This window comes from Mesoplodon bidens, assembly GCF_964165515.1.
Source record: "Mesoplodon bidens genome assembly, chromosome: X".
Taxonomy (NCBI): domain Eukaryota; kingdom Metazoa; phylum Chordata; class Mammalia; order Artiodactyla; family Ziphiidae; genus Mesoplodon; species Mesoplodon bidens.
Window position 1 is genome coordinate 108,994,469 of NC_138163.1, and position 24,704 is coordinate 109,019,172.

The 24,704-nt window shown below is 39.6% G+C and overlaps 1 protein-coding gene across 1 annotated transcript in view; it reads right to left on the reverse strand.

Annotated features, from left to right (window-relative positions):
* LOC308609441 (melanoma-associated antigen B16-like) overlaps positions 1 to 24,704 on the reverse strand; it is a gene marked incomplete at its 3' end in the record, with an annotated part of 609,526 nt that overhangs the window by 231,865 nt on the left and 352,957 nt on the right. Inside the window, exon 6 of the mRNA XM_081223109.1 lies at positions 12,714 to 12,790. The remainder of the gene's footprint in view (positions 1 to 12,713; positions 12,791 to 24,704) is intronic.

Genomic DNA, 24,704 nt, shown 5'->3' on the forward strand with positions numbered 1-24,704 from the left:
AGGAGGGGTAACCAGGAAGAGGTCTACCCATGTCCACAAACTTCTTATCTCATGAGGACAAGGAGAACACTATATTGTGTTGATGTTTGTTGCTTCATATTGAAAAAGGAATCTGAAGAAGCAATAAAAGGTTTTACTTCGAGTTTCTTATTTGAGGGTCACTAATTTGCTCATTACTATGTGAATTTCCTGCAGAATGGAAGATACCAGTTTTCTGGGAATCTTATCCACATGAAACGTACACTATCCTTTAAGAAAATACATATGCTGATTTGGAATTTGTAGATTCAATTAACCTTGGTCAGGTATCTATCAATTTGCTCATGTGTTTATACCCTTACTTAAAAAAAAAACAGGTGTTAAGTACTACTACAAGCTAGTTTCTGTACTCAACCTTGAGATATAAAAACAAGTGAGCCCTGATCAAACCTTTCCTGCAAGTGCTCCCTGACTGGTGGGGAAAACAGGTGTAAGCAGGTAGTTTCCAGATCATATGGAAAGTGCTGTGGTTGAGACCTTGGTGTGGAAACATGGAGGTGGGGGCTTGCCTGGGGAATGAGAAAAGACTTCAAGGAAAAGATTACTTTCGAAAAGAATATTCCTGGATGTGAAGTCTTGCATGTGTAGAAGGGATTGTGAACTCTCAGACTGGCATGTCCGGGAACCAGTAAAGCAATGGTGGGAGCTCAGGATAAATGGGTTGGGGATTGACAGAAAACATGGGAACAAATGTAGGTGGGAACAGAGGAGCTTAAGGTAATTCAAATTCTTAGTTCAGGAAATAAAGGGGTTAGAAGATGGGTAAATATAGGACATTTATATTGAAATGGCCAGTTAGCAGGTGGAACTTAGAACATGGCTTTGATTCTGACATAAATTTTGTGACTTACTGGTGAATTGTTATGAGTCAAAAGCAAAGCTATACATGATAATACTTACAGAAAGTTTATAAAAGTGGTGGTTCTTAAGCTCTAGTATGCATTAGAATTATCTGAGTTGATTGCTAAAAATGCAGGTATAAGGTTCACTCTCTTTCATTGTGATTCAGTTTATGTGGGGCTAGATTAAAGAATCTATATTTTAACAAGTTCTCCAGGTGATTCGAAAATTCACATGTTGGGACAAAATATTCAATAAGAAAAATAGAGCACAAATACAACCCTGAAAAACAGACATTTAAAGAGCAGTGAACAGACAGAAAAAAGAGGCAGTGGTGTAAACTGAGAAGAAACTGGTTAGAATGAGAAATATCTAGATTCTGCTTCTGGGGTGAGGGTACATCAGTCAGGGGTCCTGTCCCCACTAATCCAACCACAGCAAGGCATAGATCCTGAACAGACTGGACAACATGGAGTATTCCTCCCCAAACCTCCCCCCACCCCGGGAAGGAAAAAGTTAAGAGGGGATTATAAAGAGTCTGGGGAAAGTTTTGAGACCTATCTAATCTCCCTGTAAATATCTTACTGAAATTTACTTGCAGTAAGAAAAAAATGGCCTTTATTTAGGGTCTTCCTTCTAACCAAAGTCAATATTATAAGGTTTGTTTGTGGCAACATCATTTAGTCTTTTTATTTCTAAAAAGGTCTTCATTTTGCCCTTACTTTTGAATTACAATTTGCTGGGTATAGAACTCTGGGTTCATATAGTAATTGTTTTTCCTCTCAGAACTTTGAGGCTATTATTCCATTTTCTCTGTCCTTTCTTGTTGATAATGAGAAATACACTGTTTGTCAAATTGCCATTACCATTTAAATGAACTGATTTTTCTTTATTCTAGCTTTAAAATTTTTTTCTTTTATCCTTGATTTCTTGAAATTTCTCTATTACGTATCTACCTGTGGATCTATTATTATTTTTTAAACATTCATTTATTTATTTTTAATTAATTTATTTTTGGCTGAGTTGGGTCTTCATTGCTGCACATGGGCTTTCTCTAGTTGCGGAGAGCAGGGGCTACTCTTCGTTGTGGTGCCTGGGCTTCTCGTTGCGGTGGCTTCTCTTGTTGCAGAGCATGGGCTCTAGGCGCACGGGCTTCAGTAGTTGTGGCACATGGGTTCAGTAGTTGTGGCTTGCGGGCTCTAGAGCACAGAGGCTCAGTAGTTGTGGCATACAGGCTTAGTTGCTCTGCGGCATGTGGGTTATTCCCGGACCAGGGCTCAAACCCGTGTCCCCTGCATTGGCAGGCGGATTCTTAACCACTGCGCCACCAGGGAAGTCCCTGTTATTATTTTATTGTTACTCTTCTGCTTGGTACTCAAAGTGCATTATTGATTTGAACACTTTTGTCTCTCTTCAATGTCAGAAAATTCTCAGCTAATGTCAAATATTCTTTTCATGCCATTGTCTGTATTGTCTGTATGCTAGGACATGTTTTCAAAGAGATTAGTGAAGTTTAAGTGTAAAATAACTCAATAGGTCTTGTGGGAATATTGACTGCTCTTGTGTGTATCTCTTTTATCTTTTTACTATGTGCTAGGTGAAGTGTTCAGTGCTATCAGTCAGGATTAATCTTTTCAGTGGTGTTCTGTTTAGAGTTTATCCTGTCTATTAATTTTATTTTTATTATATTTTTGTTTCCCATATTTCAATTTAATTCTTTTTTACACCCACCCTCTTTTATGTATGTAACTTTTTGTGTAATATTTTCTTGTTCTTCTTATGGATGTTAGGTCCTCACACCTTTGAGTATCCCAACCATGCTTATTTTAAAACATTTGTCTATTTTATAACATTTACATCATTAGAAAATAACTCCTGTTCTAAGGTTTATTTTTTTTTGGCTCTTCCTTAACATAAGATTTCTTCATGCATTTTAGAGTTCCAGATCACAGGCTTATCTAAGGGAAACTTTCTTTTTTTTTTTGCTTTGCATTTTTTTCTCTTTCTCTCTAGGTTCCTTCCTCTCTGACAAGAAGTTTTGAGGCTACTTTCATGAATGTCCTGGGGCCATTAGTTGAGAAACAGATCTCATAATGAAGGCTTGGGCCTCCTCCCTGGTAGGGGTATGAAGAATATACAGAAATGGTTAGTGAGCCACAGGCAGCACTGTCCTGAGGCTATGTCCATATCCTCAGGGTTACATTACCTGGCAGCTCCATGTAAGTTGTAGCCCCAGGCAGCAGTTGTCAGTATTTTTTTCACCTTACTTTTATGACTTATAGCCCCTGGATTTATGCAGTGAAGCTGACTCTGTTTTTCCATTTCACATGGAAGACCTCTAGTCCTTCTTTTCCCAAAAGAGGTGAATTTATACCTCCCACTGCCTGCTTTGGAATATGGATCTTCAGACTTACTTTATAATTCCAGCTTTCTGTTTTGTCTCTGGTCTACGAGGATATTTATCTTATCTAAGGTTCTTTGATTCTTTTTTTATTTTTATAATTTATCTTTCATTGACAAGTTTGTAGAGTAAAAGGGGATACATCAATGACAGAATGTGTGCCATTTTTCCGGGTGTTTCTGGGATAATTTTAAACTACACATTCTATTGGAGTTTTGCCAAATTAATTGATGAAGGAAATCCAACCACTTTCAAGTGAAAATGGCTATGGAGTTTCCAGAATTTTACACATATAGATGATAATCAGTTACTAAAATTATTTTTGCTCTGTTTTAGGAGATGCTTAACATTTAAAGAGCTATGTAAAATTTTCCAATTCAATCAACTAGTTAAGGATATTGGAACTGGTTCCTCCTCATCAACTATCACTAAGAAGAGACTTGGTCTCCACATTTTAGGATTAGCTAAGTAATTTGCTATGCCCTTTTCTGCCAGGGTTAGCATATCCTCACTGAATATCAAATTGTTGGATCTTTATATCTTTGCTTATAAATTAACATGTTCCCGAGTAAAACTCTGTTGTGAAGACTTAAAATATTGTGTTTTATAGAGCTTTTAAACTGAGGGCCTTATTTAAAATTATATCTACAGGGAGACAGTTCTTCTCTATTATAAAAAGCTCTTCATTAATCTAAAGCAAAACATTAGCCAGTAATCTAATGTGGCTGTGGGTAAGGCTGCATTTTAATGCTTAGAGAGGTTAGCAGTTAGTCAAATGAACTAAGACTACAGTTGGCCCTCTGGGCATTCTGCACCCATGGGTTCTACTACGTTTATGACTCATGGCTGGTTCAATCTGTGGATGCAGAACCTGCAGATATGGAGGGCTGGCCGGAGGGCCATCTCTGGGACTTAAGCATCCCTGGATTTTCGTGTCTGGAATAGGTCCTAGAACCAATCCCCTATGGATACTGAGGGGAGGGATGACTGTATGATTGATGGATTAATTCACACCCCTGGACCTCAAAGGTTCCCCTGACCTCAGGTCACTGACCACATGAATCCAATGTCTCCAGGAAGCCAACAAGGCCCTGCTCCCTTTGTGTTTCCATCTGCTAAGATTTCAAGGGGATGAGTCTTACTTAGCTTGTCTGTTACTGATCTTGCGCCATGATCTGGCTGAGGACGTTACCCCCTCTTCTCCAATGCTTCTTTTTTCCTTCTGTGCAAAGATCAGATCTTCCTCCAGTGTTCAAGCTGTATTCACACTCTGCACCCTGACTCAACTCAGCCAGGTCCATGTTAGACCTGAAGCTTTCTCACGGCTCCTGCTTCTCTCTCTTACCTTTGCCAACTACTGGCCTCTCCTGTTTCCCTCCATCATGCCAGCCCTGAAGATAGGCATTTGGCAATTTATGTCCTATGCCCCTGTCTTACATTGCATACCAAAGAAGAAAACCCTTAGGGATTTGAGGGCAGGTAGTTTATTTGGTAATTGATGACAGGAAGCGCCACTGGGGGAATGAGACAGGAGACAGGAAGGGGAGGAAGCCAAAGGAAATATATGCTATTAGACGTTAGTAATATGTACAACTGTGGCTCACTTTTGCTGGGGGTAGGGGGTGTGTCTGGAAGCCAGAATAGAACACATCTCAGAGTTACCCCCCTCCCTTGAGTTAGGTCTGGTATTTATCCTCCGCTTCTCATTTGTCATGGCTTAGGGCTGTTCCCTAGTAGCATTATCTTTCTAGGGGCATTAACTTACACTTGTGTGAAAGAAAGCCTTTAGGCAGAAGTTCGCAGTGAGGCATGGTTGTCAGGTGCTTGACATTGACTGTTGAGGGAGTACAGGGGAGATACTAACAGAGGCTGATGAATGACTTTCATCCCCTACTACTGATACAGAAACTTATGCCATCTATACAACACATAGATGAGGGCATCCCCACTCCATGTATAAGCTATCCAGGAAGTGGTATTTTTCAGACTCCAAGAAAGGGTTCATCTATAGTTATGTGCCTCATTCATGCCTGTGATTCTCTTCTTACCAATTTGTTTGTGTAGTGCATCATAGCTTTCAAAAGCTAAATGTCACTGGACTCTAGATCTAAGTCCTCAATATCCATGTTCATCCTCCTGCATGACCCCATAGTTAACTGGATAAAGGGCAGGGAACTGACCTTGGAAAAAACCATCAGATTCTTTCGTAGGAATTTGGCATTGTGATGGGAGAATCTATTTTGGTACCAAATATTTAGTTAGGTAAATTTGGGAGTTGTGAGACGGCAATGTATGCATCAATAAATGATGAAAACCATCAAGAAGGCCCAACTTCAGACAGAGAAATAAGGTAACTGTACAGAGAGAGACAAATTGCAGCTGCTATGATGTGTGTTGCTTACTAATACCATTCCAGTGGCTTGTTCATATCACTGGGGATGTCTGTCTGTATTGCTTATCTTTGGGTTTAATGTATTATACCTGGATCCTTCTGACAGATTTCTTCTTTACATTTAAAATTCAGGCACTAATTCTTTACTCTGAATGAGCTTACCAGATGGATTTCCATCTGAATCTGTTTAAAGAAGAAGCACAAGAGTACTAGGATATGGATAAGGGATACAGAAGGTTCATGGCCTCCACTTTTTTTGTTTGTTTGTTTGTTTGTTTTTGCAGTACGCGGGCCTCTCACTGTTGTGGCCTCTCCCGTTGTGGAGCACAGGCTCCGGACGCGCAGGCTCAGCGGCCATGGCTCACGGGCCCAGCCGCTCCGCGGCATGTGGGATCTTCCCGGACCGGGGCACGAACCCGTGTCCCCTGCATCGGCAGGCGGACTCTCAACCACTGCGCCACAGGGAAGTCCCATGGCCTCCACTTTTACCACACCAGGGTCAGACAATCTGGGATGAGGTGGTGAAGTATATAACCAGACATAGAGAGAACAAATACGTATGTCATGTTCTTTTTCTATATCTGAGAGAAATGCTTTTTAGTGGAGATTTATGGTATCTTCGTCCAAGAGAATCTCAGTATTACTCATTCATAATATTTCTGAATGCAATTTCTGACACCATTTACAAATGCATTGTGAATATGATTTTTTAAAATAAACTTTAAAAAAGATTTTAAGGAAATGGTAGATTTGCATGCAGTGGTAAAAATGAAGAGATTACATATACATTTTGCTTAGTTTCCGCAACAGTAACATCTTACAAAATTATAGTATGATATCATAACCAGGATATTGACATTGATACAGACTAATCCCATCACTACAAAGATGTCTCATGCTGCTCTTCAATGGCCAAGCTTACCTCATTCTCATTCTTACCATCTCTTTCAAACTCGACAACCACTATTCTATTCTCCATTTATTTCTACAATTACATCTTTTCAAGAATATTATATAAATGGAATCATACAGTATGTGACCTTTGGGTATTGGCTTTTTTCACTCAGAACAATTCTCTGGAGATTCATCCAGGCTACTGTATCAACAGTTTGTTCCTTTTTATTGTTGAGTAGCAGTCCATGGTAGGGATGTGCCATAGTTTGTGTAACCATTCTCCTGTTGAAGAACATCTGAGTTGTTTCCAGTTTTGACTTACAAATAAAGCTACTATGAACTTTCATGTATAGGTTTTTGTGTGCACAAAAATTTTCATTTCTCTAGGATGAATAGCCAACAGTGCAAATGCTGAGCTGTATGGCAGTTGTATGTTTAGTTTTATAGGAAACTGCCAAATTGATTCCAGAAAGGCTGTGCCGTTTTACATTTCCTCCAGCAACATCTGTATGAGCAGGTTTCTCCACAGCCTCTCTAGAAATATCGTTGCCAATATTTTTAATTGTAACTATTCTGATCGAGGCATGGTGGTATCTCATTGTGGTTTTAATTTGCATTGTTGTAACATCTCATTATGAACATCTTTTCATATGCTTGTTTACCCTCTATATATCCTCTTCATGAAGTGCCTCTTCATATCTTTTTAACATTTTCTAGTCAGATTTTTTTTTTTTCTGGTTGTTGTTTTACTGTTGAGTTGTTTTTTTTTTTTTTTTGCGGTACACGGGCCTCTCACTGTTGCAGCCTCTCCCGTTGTGGAGCACAGGCTCCGGACGCGCAGGTTCAGCGGCCATGGCTCATGGGCCCAGCCGCTCCGCAGCATATGGGATCTTCCCGGACCGGGGCACGAACCCGTGTCCCCTGCATCGGCAGGCGGACTCTCACCACTGCGCCACCAGGGAAGCCCGAGTTTTTTTTTTAATATAAATTTATTTATTTACTTTTGGCTGCGTTGGGTCTTCGTTGCTGCACGCGGGCTTTCTCTAGTTGTGGTGAGCGGGGGCTACTCTTCATTGCGGTGCACGTGCTTCCCACTGTGGTGGCTTCTCTTGTTGCAGAGCACGGGCTCTAGGCATACGGGCTTCAGTGGTTGTGGCAGGCGGGCTCAGTAGTTGTGGCTCATGGGCTCTAGAGCTTAGGCTCAGTAGTTGTGGCGCATGGGCTTAGCTGCTCTGAGGCATGTGGGATCTTCCCAGACCAGGGCTCGAACCCGTGTCCCCTGCATTGGCAGGTGGATTCTTAACCACTGGGCCACCAAGGGAAGCCCTACTGTTGAGTTTTGAGAGTTTTAGTATATGGTAGATAGTAATCCTGTGGGCAGATATGTGGTTTGGTTACAACTATTTTTTTTTAGTCTGTAGCTTGTGTTTTCATCCACTTAACATAGTGTTTTTATAAAAAAAAAAGTTTCTAAATTTGATGAAATCTGTTATTAGTATTTTCTTTAATGAATTTCTTTAATGGATTGTCCTTGAGCATGTCAAGTCTAGGAACTCTTTGCTCAGCCTTAGATCCCAAAGGCTTTCTCCTTTGCTTTTTCTTAAAGTTTTATAGTTTTAAATTTTGTATTTAAATTTGTAATCCATTTTGAGTTAATTTTTGTATATGGTATGAGATTTAGGCTGAAGTTCATTTTATATATTTGCCTGTAGATGTCCAATTGCTCCAGCATCATTTGCTGAAAAGGTAACTTTTTCTCCATTTAATTGCTTTTGCATCTTTGTCAAAAATCAGTTGAGCAACCAGCATTTCCCATACTCTTTATATAATAGCTCTAAGCATTGTACTTAAATCATTGCTAAAAACTTTGCAAAAAATGTGTTAGCTTTAGTGTTCTTTAAAAAATAATTATTTCATCTTTCCTGATCATAAACTTACTCACCAAAGTACAATAGCCAAATGCTTTGATTAAATGAAGCTTAAAATCAAGTGTAATATCCATAATTCTGTAAAAAAAAGTCTTAGTTTTGCCTCAATATTTATTTCCATCTTAGATAGTCAATAATCACATTTCTTCTGCAGTGACTTCTTATACTGAAATAAATGGCCTAAGGATGCCTTATTGATCACATAGATCAGAGTTAGTTGCTAATGAAATAACTCCTTTTTAAGTAACTCCAAATAAATCTGCTGATCCATAAAAAATTCATCTTAAAGGAATCCAATTCATTTTCTGCCTCTACCACTTCCATGGACATGAAACATCTTTTATATTCTACCTTGCTTCAGCCATTCAGCTACTCTCTCTATCCTAAGAGTACCACCTGGCTTGTAACAGTCTGTTCTAACTGGGAGAGATGATACATTTAGTAAGATGTCATGACCACAATATGAAGGACAGACCCCTCTCAAAAGAAAAATGATATTCAAGAATGTCCTCTGGTGTAAAAATTAATTCCAGGAAACAAGGGTTTGCTCCATTTCAAAGATCAGAAAGGCAGTGCTGAAAAAGAATTCCAAAGACAAACAAAAGCCATGACTTAAGCTTCATTCCTGGGAATTAATTCCCTGTGTCATTTTGTATCTGGGGCAACAGAGGATGGTGCAGTACTTTAGCAAAAGGAAAATGCAACACCTCAGCAGATGTCTTCATAGCCGGAATCTCTTCAGGTCAAGAGCACCATACTATCTTGTGTACCTTTGTAGGATACTCCTTTCCAGGTAGATAATAGTAAGCTTGAATTTTTATATCCATGAAACCAGCACCTGACATCAAGATATAGAACATATCCAGCACTCCAGGAAGCTCCCTTGTGCCCTCTCCTAGCTAATACTCCCATTCAGAGTATGGCTTGGAAATGGAGGCCATGCCTTTTTTTCTGGGTCTGCATACAATGATAGAATATGTGTAGGAAAAAAAAAAAAAGACCTTGTCTGGAAAAAATTATGAAATAAGGTATATATAAGACATTTTTTCCTAAATCTCAGGAAAAAATGATGGCTATTTTGTTCAGCAAAATGTTCCCAGCATTGGATAAATCTAATAGTTATTTAAATGGTTGCTTTTAAGGAGTTGTGTAAGTTGTGATGGCTATTGATTGTTTTTAAGTTGTTAACTTGTGTATTTATGAGTAGAAAATTATGAGTTATATGACTGAGTATTCAACTCAAAATGTGGGTCATGAAATGTTGCTGCTTCCATGTGGCACTGTACAATAAAAAGAGATGATACTAAATCTACCTTTAAGCATCACTTGTTCCTGAGCACAGCACTGAAAATATATTGGCCATGTAGAAGCTCCAGAAATATGACCTGATGATTCAGAAAAGCTTTCATTCTCTGGGACCAAGTTTACACACTTTGAAATGAGCCTGTCTGGAAGTGTTAATTCAACAGGGCATTTTGACAATTTTGCATAATCTTTTTATTTCTATTTTAAAAAAATAATTTAGTAAGCAAATAGATCTTAAGGGTAAAGCTTGATGGATTTTTACCCCCTGAAACCAGCACCTGACATCAAGATATAGAACATATCCAGCACTCCAGGAAGCTCCCTTGTGCCCTCTCCTAGCTAATACTCCCAAAAGTTTTGGCTGTTTTTGAACTTGATATGAAAGGAATTATATAGTTTGTCCCCTTTTGTGTTTGACTTTCTTTTGCTCAGTACTATGTACGTGAGTTTCATCCATGTATTTGCATATATCGGTAGTGTATTCTTTTTATTGCTGAGTTATATCCCATTGTATGAATATATCATATGTATTTATCCATTCATCCATGGTTGCACATTTGTGTTGTTCTCGGGTTTTGTCTGGGAATATCATTTTTTGTCCATGCATTTTGGTACATGTGTACACATTTATGTTTGTGTATGTGGCCAAGAGTGGAATTACTGGATCCTAGGGTATTTGTATTTTAGCCTTGCCAATTGCTGTTAAACATTTTTCCAAAGTGGTTTTACCCATTTATTTCCAACCAGCAGTGTGAAAGAATTCCAGTTACTCTACATCCTTGTCAACACTTGGCATGGTCAGTCCTTTTAATTTTAACTATTCTGGTGATATCTCATTGAGGTTTGCAGTTGCAATTCTGATGACTAATAATATTGAGCAACTTTTCATATGCTAATCAATCTGTGTTGGATGCAAATCTTTTAATATAAAAAGTACCATAAAGTAGATGTTTTTATTTTTCTTCTAGATCTTAGATAAAAACAGCTGTCAACTCACAAAATTTCCTAAAACTATTCATTATTATCCCAAATTAATAAACTTGAAGAAAAGAAACCAGAATCACATTTTAAAAAGCCACATGTCAGCGATAAGAAAGTACTGTAACTGCCAAGTTTCATCTCAGGTAGCTTTTCTCTTTTTGTTTTTTATTCTGTGCTAATCAGAGAAAGTCCAGGGTATAATGTCTGTCACAAATAATCAGAGAGGTACATTATCACACTACGTACATCAGTCATATCTCAAAAGGTGATAACTGTTAGAGCAGTGTAAGGGTTTGGAGTTTAGGATAAAATTTCATAAGATACCAATGTTAAGTGGCATTTTATTTGACACATGTGGGTATTTTATACTTTTATATTTCTGAGTACTGGATCATAACTGCACATGAATTACTCATAAATGTATAATATAGAGAACTATTTAGAGACACATGGTACTATATATGAATATTCATCTAAAAAGCTCTTGATAGTTCATTAAACTTCACAGTTTGTTGGAGGCACATAAATGGCAAAGACTATCCACATTTCTGAAAGCAAGAGACAGTCTCAGTGAGACTTAGGTCATAAATGAAGGAAGAACTCCATACTCTAGCAGGAACATTGAATCAGGTGGTGATGTTGAAATCCTTATGGCAATTAATGTCACTGGAAGTTTGACTGAAAATACAGCCACCTCCACTCCACCAGAAGGTCTGAATCTTACTGAGCCACTAACCACTTAACATTTGCCCACAAGTACTAACATTGCATCACTGTTACTGGCTACATATATAGAAATAAGTGCAGCCAGTTTTGTGCTTGCTAAAGACTGAATGTTTGCATCCTCCCAAAATTCGTAGGTTGAAATCCTAATCCCCAGTATGATGGTATTTGGAAGTAGGGCCTTTGGGAGGTGATTAGGTCATGAGGGTAGAACCCTCATGAATGGGATTAGTACCCTTATAAAAGAGATTCTAGAGGGATCCCTCATCCTTCTACCATTTGAGACAGCAAAATGGCTGTCTATGAGCCAAGAAATAGGCTCTCACAAGACAACGAATCTGCCAGAGCCTCGATCTGGGACTTTCCAGTCTCCAGAACTGTGAGAATAAATGTTGTTTAAACCACCCAGCATATGGCATTCTGTTACAGCAGCCTGAATGGACTAAGAGAGTGCTTTTGCCTTAAATCAGATGAGTTGGGCTTTAATTAATGCAACTGAATGATGATGATCAACAAGGCAAATTCTGGGTGAATCACTCAAGAACCATGTGAGCCTCCTTTTCCTTCACTGTAATAAAGAAGCTGGTAAACAACTGTCTCTACCTTTTTGTAAAGTTGTAAAGATAATCTACATTAAATAAAACCACAAAATGAAAAATACTAGAGTAACAATACAAGACCTTGTTCTCATTAGACATTTTGGACATCTAAGAATACCTGTCCCCAAGAGAAAAATGCATAAAAAATAAAGTGGTATGTTAAGAAGTTCTTTAGATTGGCTATTGTTGGATGGTTGTGTTCGATGGATTTATGAGTTCCTTATACATAGTCTTGGGTCCACTTTTGTGTATTTTCAAAATTATCCAGAATATAAAGTTAAAGATGTTCATTAAAGTAAAATAGAATAGAAATAGAGGAAAATGCTGCAATTCAGTGGTTCTCAAAAGTGGTCCCTGAGACCAGCAGCATGAGCAGCTTTGTGGGATCTGGTATGAAATGCACATCTTCAGGTCCCACCCTGAAAACTCAATCAGAAACTCTGAGGGTGGGACCCAGCAGTCTGTTTTTAAACATGCCCTCTAGGTGATTCTAATGAACCCTAAAATGTAAGAACCACTGATGTAATGAAAATAATATTGGTCCAAGAATTAAGAGATATGAATTGTAATTCAGAATTAATTGGGTTTGTGATCTTAGACAAGCCACTTACCTTCTCTGAGCCTGCTTCCTCATCTCCAAATGAAGTCTGGATTGTGTGACCTTTTGGGCCCTCATCTCCAAGTGCAGCTAGAAAATATAATATCATTTCATAAACAGAAAATATTTCAGATTTCCCATTATAAAGGGCATTGGTGTTTGGATTTTACTATTAAGTCTAGATGACTTGGGTTGATTTACTTGTGTTTTTAATGATGCTGCATTATATTTGATACAGAGTGAGAACTTATACTGTCTATAACTAAAATACATTTCAGAAATTTACATGTAAGCGCTGAGTTATAACTATTTATTAATAAAGTCTTAGTATGAATCTTAAAAGTGTTTTTAAAGGTGTTTTAAACACCAAAGCTTGTCAGATATTTCTGCAAGTCTGCCACATTCCTATATTTCATAAAAAGATGTTAAAAATGCACAGTGTCATGAAACTTGGGGCACTCTGAGTTATCCTTAGGGTGGGCAGAGAGGACATGAACTGAGGGGCAGAGGTTAGGAATAAATTCTATGAAGTCCCACCATCAATTGCCAGGACCTTTCTGGAGCTGAGCATTTGAAAATATAAGCTAAGTAATTAGGAACATGAGGCATGTTAGACTTGGAAGGGTATAAGCAAAGACCACATTCAGAAGCAGAGAAAGAAGCCAGGAGGCCTTTTTTTTTTTTTCCAGATGTGATCAAGCTACAAGGAGGAAGGTCAGAGCTTCCTTTGCTGTCATCCCATGTAACCCCCCAGATGCCGATAGCATTTCTCGAGACTTGAAGCCACCAGGGTCGCTCTCAGAATTGAAGCCTTGCTCCTTTCAGTCATTATTAAAGAGCAGTTTAATGGGAAACCAAGAAAGTGTCATGTGACTGGGCCCTCAGGGTTCAGAGAACGTAATATCCAGGGCTGAGAAAAGGGGTCAGTCCTCAGTAACAATCCAGAGGAAGGCAATTCCTTCCCAGAGCGGTCTATTATTTGTAGGTTTAGATTGCAGGGGGCTTGAGGAACAACATGGTAGTGAGTTTCCTGGGTTTTTTTTAAATCACTTCCATACATCTTTGTGACAGGATGCTACAAAAGCTTCCAACCAGAACTGCCAACAAGCACAGATTAAAACAAATCAAAACAAAACAAAAACCTGCTTTCCCTAGCTAAAGGCCCGGAAAATGGGTACCTTAACAACAGAATCCTTTTTGGTAATAGCTACCCTACTCCAGCACAAAATAAATGGAACATTGGAAAAACTGTACCCCTTCCCCAAAGTTCCACTGAAGCCAGCGCAAAATAAATGGAACATTGGAAAAACTGTACCCCTTCCCCAAAGTTCCACTGAAGCCAAGCACAAGCAGATCTTTCACTCTGTCACTCCCCCCTGCACCACAGAGAGGTGGCAGCCCTCTGATTCCCCTGCCCAGTGGAGTTGGCAAGGCTGAGGGGGTTGCTAGTCATCTATCCTCTGCCCAGCATAGGCAGGCTGTGCACCAATTCTCCTACAGGAAGAGTACTGGCGAAGCTGAGTGGAGATCTGATCTTCCATTCCCCCACCGGCCAGAAGCAGGCGTTATTACCATTCTCCCGCCCCCCAAGGATGATGTCAGTGGGATCCAGCAGTGAACAGACTCTCCACATCTTCCTGGAAGAAATAAGACTAAATGAGGTGGTATGAGGCAGAGCTAGGCCCCACTAGGCTTTGCAGCCCTTTCCCTGTGTCTGTGGAACACAATGGGGAATAGATTCTCAACTCCCCCCACCACCAGCAATGAGGTAGGTGAGGTGATGAGAGGTGGAGCCATCAGACACTCTATTTCCCTCTCCTCATGTAGTGTCAGTGGGGTCCAGCAGGGAGCTGAGCTTCCACATTCACTCAGCATCAACAAGGCAGTGAAAGTCAGTGTCACACATTTGCTGGGAAGATGTCAGCAGAGGGAAGGGCTGGCTGAACTTCCACCTCAACTGTCTGCAGTGAGGTGTAAGTGCTCTGTTCCTCTTTTGTAAGGGTGATGCTGGTCGGGTCCAGTGGGAAACTGAACATAACCCCCACCTGGACCTCATTCTACACCTCAACAGGTGTAATAAACTCCGATCTAAATCTCACACCTTATACCAAAAAAAAAAAAAATTCAAAATGTTCATGCATTTAAATGTAAAACTTAAAACTATAAAACCTTTATGAGAAAAGAAATACTAGGAGAAAATCTTTGGGATCAGGTCTAGGTGAACAGTTGTTAAACTTGATACCCAAAGCATAATCCATAAAAGGAAAAAATGATAAATTGGACCTCACTAAAAATATAAACTTTTGCTCTGCAAAAGACCCTGTGAAGAAGATGAAATACAAGCTTAAGACTTGGAGAAAATATTTCTAAAGAAGAATATGACAAAGTAGTAGTATCCAGAACATATGAAGAACTCTTAAAACTCAACGGAAACAACAAAGGAAAAATCCAATTAGAAACTGGGATAAAACATAAACAGACACTCAACCAAAGATAATATTCAGATGACAAAGAAGCATAAGAAAGATGTTTGACATTAGCCATTAGGGAAATGCAAATTAAAACCACTCTGAGATATCACTACATGTCTATTAGAATTCCTAAAATTAAAAAAAAAAGATAGTGAAGATGCAACAGTAACACAAGGTGGCAGCCACCGCAGGCTCGCGACTAAAAGTCCCTCGCAATTTCCAACTGTTGGAAGAACTCAACGAAGGCCAGAAAGGAGCAGGAGATAGTACAATTATCTGGGGTCTAGAAGATGATGAAGACATGACACTTACAAGATGGACAGGGATGATAATTAAGCCCCCAAGAACAATTTATGAAAACCAAATATCCAGCCTTGAAATAGAATGTGGAGCTAAATACCTAGAAGCACCCCCCTTTGTAAGATTTGTAACAAAAATTAATATGAATGGAGTTAATAGTTCTAATGGAGTGGTGGACCCAAGAGACAAATCAGTGCTAGCAGAATGGCAGAACTCATATAGCATCAGTTGCCCTGCAAGAGCTTCAGCGCCTAATGATGTCTAAAGATAATATGAAACTCCCTCAGCCGCCTGAAGGACAGTGTTACAGCAGTGAATCAAAAAGAAAAACCACCAGCCCTCCCTTACCCCCCATTTGATTTAAACAGTCTTCATTTTCCACAGTAGTAAATTTTCTAGATACGTCTTGTAGACCTCAAAGTACTGGAAAGGAAACTCCCATTCAAAGGCAGTTTATCTTAAGATACTGTAAATGTGATACTAATCTTTTTGTCCATTTGAAATATATAAGTTGTGCCATAACAAATCATCCTGTCAAGTGTAACTACTGTCCACATATGAACTTCTGGGATCAAGAAAGTGTATTTAAATCGATTGCCGTCATAACCGGTGGGGCACATCTAACTCAACTGTGAAAAGACACATCACGCAATCACCTTGCTGCTGATTACATGGCCTGGGGTCTCTGCCTTCTCCCCTTCCCCTCCCTCCCTGCAACAGCCCTCCAGCTGGGGGTGGCTTCTTAGAGTAGATGTGAGGGTTTCAGGTCACAGCCAGTGGGACTCCTGCTGGGTGTGCGGGGGTGCTTCGTCTGCACGCCTGGTTTCTTTCTTTAAGTCTTAAATGCTGCCCCCCTTCCAAGCCACCATCCTCTTCCCACTCTCCACTACCGCCCTTGGCGAAGCATAGATTGTAACCCCCTCAGCTCCCCTCTGAAATTGGCCTTTGGTGAGGAATTCAGGGCTTTCCCCATATCTTCTCCCTCCACCGTATTTGAGCGTGCTGCTTTGTCCTTCCTCCTCCTCAAGTCCCTTTTTGCACCATCACCACCCAGCACTTTCCATGACACTTCCTTGCTTTAGCCAGAAGCCATCAGGTAAGGTTGGAAAGCATCTCTGACCTCCCTCATTTAGTTTTGGAACCACACTTTTTACTCTCCACCAGCCTGGGAAATGAATGTTGGGTGCTCAGCCCTGCCACCCTCTGCTGTCATCATCAGCTGATGCATTTTTTTAGCTCAGGTTTTGATAAGGTGAAAAGAACAGTCACCAGGGTTACTGAGACCTGCCAGCTCTCAAAGTCCTTGGTGGTTAAACTTGGAGAATGGCCACAGAAGACACTTGTAGGCACACATAATCCCTCTGAATGAATTGTTTTCTTTTCCTGTAATTGCTTTTGCTTTTAAAATTTGAAGAAGTTTTAAACAGGGCTCTCATTGGGTCATCCTTGCAATCCATTTGGGTCTAGTTTGGAATCTGACAACTAGAACAAAAAGAACCTTAGATTCAGTGCATACTTTGGTTTCAGTGCTGCTGCTTCCCACAGTCCTCAGCAGGGATAAGAAAGAACTTGTTTGTACCCCAAGTGGATCCCCAAAATTGCTGGGCTTGACTTCCTGGCAAATTGCTGCGTTTTTCCACTTTTCTTTTCAGGACCACTAAATGCTGAGGTGTGGATGCATACCAAAATAAAAGCAATTCATTGTATTCTAACGTTTTTTCTTTTTTTTTTTTAGTGTTTGTGTAAAACCACCTTTTGAAGCAGCAACCATCAAGTCTGAAAAGCAGCTGATGTTACCATTAATCTTTTTCTGGGGAAAACCTTAGTTCTAAGGATTTAACGTCCTGTAAGTAAAGTTTAACACAACAGTATTCCATAAGCAGCCTTTTCATTTTTCAGACCATTGCCTGATTTTAATATAATAAAAAGAAGTGTGCATTAATATTACAAAAAAATAGTGACAGCACCAAATGCTGACAACGATGAAACGAAACTGGAACACTCAAGCTTTGCTAGTGGGAATATAAAATTTTACAGCCCCTCTGGGCAGCAATTTGGCACTTTCTTATAAATCTAAACATGAAACTGCCATATTGCCCTGCAATTGCAATCTTGGTTATTCATCCCAAAGAAATGAAAACTTATGTTCACACAAAAATCTGTACAAAAAGGTTCAGAGCAGTCTTATTTGTAATAATTGAAAATGGACACAACCCAGATATCCTTCAACTGGTGACGGGTTAAACTAACTGTGGTACTTTCGTCCCATGGAACACTTCTCTCAAATAGAAAGGAATGATCTATTGATACAGGCAAAAAGAAAAGTACACAGAGTGAAAGCACCAATCTCAGAAGGTTATGTGCTGTATGATTCTATTTATATAACATTTTCGAAATGACAAAATTGTAGAGATAGATGACAGATTAGTGGTTGCCAGAGGTGAGCAATGTTGTGGGATGGGATGTTGGCAGTGATAAGACTGTTCTGTATGTTTACTGTGATGGTGAATCTACAAACCTACATATGTGACAAAATTGCATAGAACTAAACACACACACATTAACAAGTAATACTGGGGAAATCCTGCAGGGTAAGTAATACAGGACAGTATTTCAAGAGAATAAAATTTTATAACATTGGTCCTTGCTACTCAAGAGGTGAGCCTGGGACCAGCATAATCAGCATCAACTGGAAGTTTGTGAGCAATGTAGACTCTTGGGCCCACCCCAGACCTACTGAATCAGAATGCCAGATCCCTGGGCAATTCGTACATACATTCAAGTTTGAGAATCACTGGTCCATACTTTATAACGAGTTAAAGGCTCAGCTCCAAGTCTCTGGATGCTCTTATGAGTAAAGGCACCATGTCTGTCTTCTGCAGTACTATGCCTTTTGCCTAACACAGTGCCTGGCACATAGTAGATGCTCAGTAAGTACTTTCTTTTTAAATGAATGAACTCAGTTCCCATGTACCTTGTAACATTTTCCCAGGTCTGGAGACAGGTCTCTGCTCCTAGTGACAGGACACAGTGTACCTGAGAGAGTATGACATTTGTACTCATTAAGCCTTTCTAAATTCAATCTTTCTAGTACTGACTACATTCTAGATACTGTGCAAGGTATGGGGGAATGCAGATTTAATGTATTGTCTTTAAGAAGAATTACCACCTAATAGGAAAGGCAGATATGGAAATAAGTATTATTTGCTGTAGTAGAGTTTATCATCTTCACCTCCTTTACCATGAACTTCTGGAAACCTCTTCCCTCCAGAACTCTACTGTAGACTTGCAAATGAAGGCACCTGGGTATGGAGGAAGGCATACTGGACCAAGAACAACAAGACTGTGTGTGCTACAGACTGGGTATTTGGTCTTAGGCAAGTTATTTCACTTTGTAACTTTCATTATCTTCAGCTGCAAAACAAAGATGAAATCATCTCCATGCGACTACTGAAACTATACATTTGGAAATACTGTGTGAACTGAAAAGTAAAAGACCTCTAAAACTTAAATGATTTTTGTTATAAGAATATTCTGGAAATAAGTTCACAATGCTCGGAGGTGGAAATGGCATTGCTGTTTCTATGAGTCTGATATAATATGATAGAACACTCTTCAGTCTATTTTAAGCAATTATTTCTTCACAGATAGTATGACTATCCATGCTACTTTGAGGTTTATAATTTGCAAATATTTGTAAATATATATTTGATGCAATAGAGTTAGTTAGCATCATCATTTTCTCTAGCAAGAGCTTTCAGTTACTTCTCTCCTCCAGAATTCTATTCTGTATTCCCAAATTAAGACACTGGGATGTGTGGCATATAAATAATATTTCAAATAGTTAACTTCCTCAAAGGGACTTTTGAAATATTTGGGATGCAAACACATTCTGGGCATGAAAGCCTTTAATGGCCTGGTACAGGCCACATGCAGTTTAGGCGGCTTCCTTCCCAGACATGCCTGTTACTGGTTGAGTTGATAATGAGTTAAATTGTTTCTGGTATTTCAACTCAACCTCTAAGTTCTCTTGAGATATTCTGGACAAAGCCCAAGATTCTACAAGTGGGTCATTTTCAGCTAGGTGTAAGCTTTCAACTCACAGGGAACTTGACTACATAAATCAGTTACAGAAGGAGAAGAAGGAAATATGAGCTGTAAAATATTGACTCACAAGGTTTTTGCAAATGCCCGTGGATTTAATGTTATTTGGGGCCTACTTGTCTCTGATGGCCTCAACAATTGGGCAAAACTATTCAAATAGTTCAGTCCTTCCTGGCTTTGGTGATAATGACCAGAAATTAATGGATCAAAAATCATAATCATATTCATGAACACAAGCCTCTGTACTGATCATAAAGTTAGGAAAGCATCACTGCTTACCTTAAGTATGGCAGGGTAGGCCTGGCATAAAATTACAGACACCATTGGAATAAATGAAAAGTTCCAGGCAAAATGCATCTGATTTGTATGTGGGAAAAGCCACATATACTCTCTGGCCAGGGGTTATCCTGAGAAACTTAGAGCAAGCTTTCCCTGTGTTCTTTTAGAGGGCAAAATAGGAGTCAGTCTTTCAGGAGAGCAGGGAGGCAAATTCTCAATCAGTGTAAAAGTGGAACTTAGTAATTATTAACACCTTCAACAAATTTATTAAGCACCTGCTAAGTAACCCAGCCCATTATAGATGCTTGTCATTTATTAGTGAACCAAATAGACAAAATCTGCATTTCACGAGGCTTCATTCTGGGTTTCGAGACACGAACAATAAACGATAAAGATAATAACTAAACTATGTAGCATGCTAGGGAGTGCTAAGTACAATTAAACAATGATAAAAGGAATGCAGAGAATGAAGAATGCATATAACTCAGCCACAGAAAAACAAACAACCTGATTAAAAAATGGGCAGAGGAGCTGAATAGGCATTTTTCCCAAGAAGACATATAGATGGCCAACAGGCACATGAAAAGGTGTTCAACATTACTAATTATTAGGGAAATGCAAATTAAAACCACAATGAGATATCACCTCACACCCATTAGAATGGCTGTTATCAAAAATGTAATAGGGCCTCCCTGGTGGCGCAGTGGTTGAGGGTCCGCCTGCCGATGCAGGGGATGCGGGTTCGTGCCCCGGTCCGGGAGGATCCCATATGCCGCGGAGCGGCTGGGCCCGTGAGCCATGGCCGCTGAGCCTGCGCGTCCGGAGCCTGTGCTCCGCAACGGGAGAGGCCACAACAGTGAGAGGCCCGCATACCGCAAAAAAAAAAAAAAAAAAAAAAAAAAAAAAAAATGTAATAAATGACAAGTGTTGGCAAGGATATGGAGAAAAGGGAACCATCATACACTGTTGGTGGGAATGTAAATTGATGCAGCCACTATGGAAAGCATTATGCAGATACCTCAAAAATTACAAACAGAACTACCATATGATCAAGCTATCCCACTTCTGGGTACTTATACAAAGATACAAAAACACTAATTTGAAAAAGTATATGCACACTTCTGTTCATTGCAGCATTATTTACAATAGCCAAGATATGGAAACAACCTAAGTGCCCATCAATGAATGATGTATATATATATACAATGAAATACTATTCAACCATAAAAAAAGATGAAATCCTGCCATTTGCAACATGATAGATGGACCTTGAGGGTATTATGCTAAATAAGTCAGATGGAGAAAGACAAATTATGATTTCACTCACATGTGGAATATAACAAACAACAAAACAAAATAAATGAAAACAACAAACAAAAACAAACACATAGGTACAGAGAACAGAATAGTGATTACCAGAAGGGAAGGGGCAGGGGGTAAGTGAAATGGGTAAAGGGGAGTCAACTGTATGGTGATGAATGGAAACTAAATTTTTGGTAGTGAGCATGCTGTAGTATAAACAGGAGAAATATAATGTTGTACACGGGAAACTTATATGATGTTATAAACCAATGTTACCTCAGTAAAAAATAATTTTTAAAAATGAGGGCAGAGAGAATCAATGGGAGTACCACATGGGAAAAGTGAGTTGCAACTCAAAAAGGGGTGGTCAATGTAAAGGTAACCTTTGTACAGAGATATGAAGGAGGTGAGTAAGCAAGTCGTATGGATGTCTGGGATGAGGAATGTTCCAAGCAGAAGAAACCACTGAGCGAAATCCCAAGGCAGGAGTGTGCTTGGTGTGTTCCAAGAACAACGCAGAAGCCAGGGCAACAGGAGTGGAGTAAGAGAGGATGAGGAGAAGGAAATGAAGTTGGAGCAGTCACAGAGGGCCAGACCCTGTAAGAACTTTGGTTTTGACTCAGAATGGACTAGGGAGGCATTGGAGGGGTTGAGCAGAGTGATGTAATCTGTAATTTTTAAAGGCTATCTCCAGCTGTTTTGTTGAAAATCATCTATTGGGGCCTGAGATTGGAAGCAGAGAGGCCAATTAGGAGGTTGTTACTATAATCCAGGCAAGAGATAATAACCGTGGCTCCAACCAGGATAGCAGAAAAGCTGGAGAAAAGTGGGCATATAGCAGATGTATTTTGATGTTAGGGTTTACAGAATTTCTTGGCAGTTTTGATGAGGCTTGGGAAGGAAAAAGAAGAGCCAAGAGCAACTCTAAGGTTTTTGGCTTGAACAAGTGAAATAACAGAATTGCCCTCAACTGAGATTGTGAGTAAAGTATGTTTGGGGAGTGAAATTTTTAACAAGGAATGAGAGATGGTAACTGGTCTTGTTGCAGTGATCATTTCATAATGTATAAAAAATACTGAATCACTGTGTGGCACACTTGAAACTAATATAATATTGTATGTTAATCATAACTCAATAACAAAATTAAAATTAAAAAAGAACACACTCAATTTGAAATGTATGTTAAACAATTATAATTGTTGGATGTACAACTTGTATATATAACTATGAAGTCCAGGATGGAGTTCAAAGCTAGGATATACATTTCAGTGTAGTCAGCAGTTAGATACTATTTAAAGCCATGGGAGTTAAGTTCACCAGGAGCAGGGACAGGGAAGGAGTTGAGTGTAATATTGAATATAAAGTTGGGACCAAGGACCGAACCCTGGGGCACTCCAAGGCTAAGGGGCAGAAAGAAGAGAAAGAAACAGAAAAGGACTATATAGCATGAAGCCCGTCGTGGTTGCATGGTACTTTCTAAACCTGTTCAGTGTGTCAGCATGCTCTGTGGGTCTGTGCCGTTAATTACAATATGGGATGCTTAAACTCCCAACATTTGGTTACACTGCAGAATAAGAAATGTTAAGTCCCTTTGCATACAGTGTCTGCCATGCCTGTGGGGGCCAGGGAGAGGTGAGGAGCAGAGGTGGATGTCATATAAATCTGCAAACTGGTCGCCCTCTCAGGATTATCACCTTGTGTAAGTCATGTTGTGCTGGCATCTGGTCTCAGCTTTTCGGGTGTAGGAATGAATGCAGTTAATATACCCAAAGACTAGCCACTGCAATGGATTCACACTAAATCACACAAAACTATTATGTGAAAGAGAAGCCAATTTGTTAATGTTAATGGGCAATAGTTTCCCCAGAGACCATCATGTCTAATAAAGCCAGAGGGATGTATTCAACAACAATCCATGGATTCAGGACTTCCCTGGTGGTCCAGTGGTTAAGACTCTGTGCTTCCACTGCAGGTGGCACGGGTTCAATCCCTGGCCTGGGAACTAAGATCCCACATGCCGTGTGGCACAGCCAAAGGAAAAAAAAACACACACACACAACAACACTGTCCAATCCACAGATTCCTTTTTCACTCTCCAGACATCCTGGAAGACAAAGTATACATGAATTTGCTTTGTGAGGATAAACCTAGAACAATGTGAGTAAAACAGTTTAGGGGGATTTATGCCTAATAATTGGAAGGACCCAAGAAATGTCTCTATCCTACAACAGTCTCACTCATTCAACACAAGTTGATTGAGCATCTGTGATATGCCAAGTGCTGTCACAGGCAAGATATCTACTTATTTGGAGTTAACATTCTTCGAGCAGTGGGAGGTATGGTTGACATAAAACAAACACTAAATAGAATAAATTTATGGTGATAAATATTATGGAAAATAGTAAAAATTCAAGTGAGGTAAAGAGAACAGAGTGCTGGCCATTTATTCTTAATGTTATCAAAAGAATTTTCAGCACCCTGGGAGATAAAATATGCAGTACCCATGAACTTGTCTGCTGCCACAACTGCATAGAAGAGGAATCCCACAATTTACAATACTTCATGTAATTCTGGGGCTAACAATATAAAATTTGCTCTAAAAATAGCCCATTGTTCACTAAAACTTTTCCCCAGTTATGGAAAATCTAATGCTTGTCATCGCCACGGTACATCTTAACTTATGTTTTTAAAAATTTGGGAATCAAGTTGTTTTTAAAAGGAAATCAAGTTCCTATAGAAATAAAGTGAAATAAGATATTGAACAGATTTATTCTGACTTTTCATGAAGTTCAGTATGGACCTTCCTCCCTTCTAAACTGCAGAGGTAACTTGAGCAAGTGCCCTAGGCCAGGGCTTTCCAAAGTGCCACATGCATAGAAATCCCCTGGGTATCTTGTTAACATGCAGATTCTAATTCAGTGGGTCTGTGGTGGGTCCAAGATTCTGTGTTTCTTCCAAGCTCCCAGGTGATGCTGGACCATGCACCATAGTTTGAGTAGCGAGCCGCTAGATACGCTGAAGGGACAAATATTGTGCCCAAAGCCCTGGTAGGAACCAGCTACCTTAACCCTTCTCCCGTTCCATTTTCTGTTTCAGCTTGGCATGGGCAAAAGTGACCCATTTGGGGATAAAATTGTGCAGTTCAACTATAGCTTTAGGTGCTCTCAGGCAGAACCAAATATAATCTTTTGTGTGCGTGTGTGAACTTTGCAGAGAGTTTGGCCACATTTAGCTTTTTGCACTTAGCTTGCTTTGAATTGGTCCATGCTAATGCACTCTGCCTCCTCCCTGTCTTGCTCCTAGAACTGTAAGAACTCAAACAGCTGCACCCAGCACAGCAGCCATACATTCTTCTGAAAATCCAGCAGAACACACTCAAAATGAGAAGCAAGTTGTGAAATGTGTTTGAGTCCCGTTATCTCCTCCCTCTCATCGCTGTTTATTTTCTTTGGACATTTGCACAGGGGAGCCAAGGCTTTTCTGATCGCTATAGTCCCAAAGATATGCCAGTGGAGAAGTTGGCAACTGCCTCCACAAATGGTCCTTCA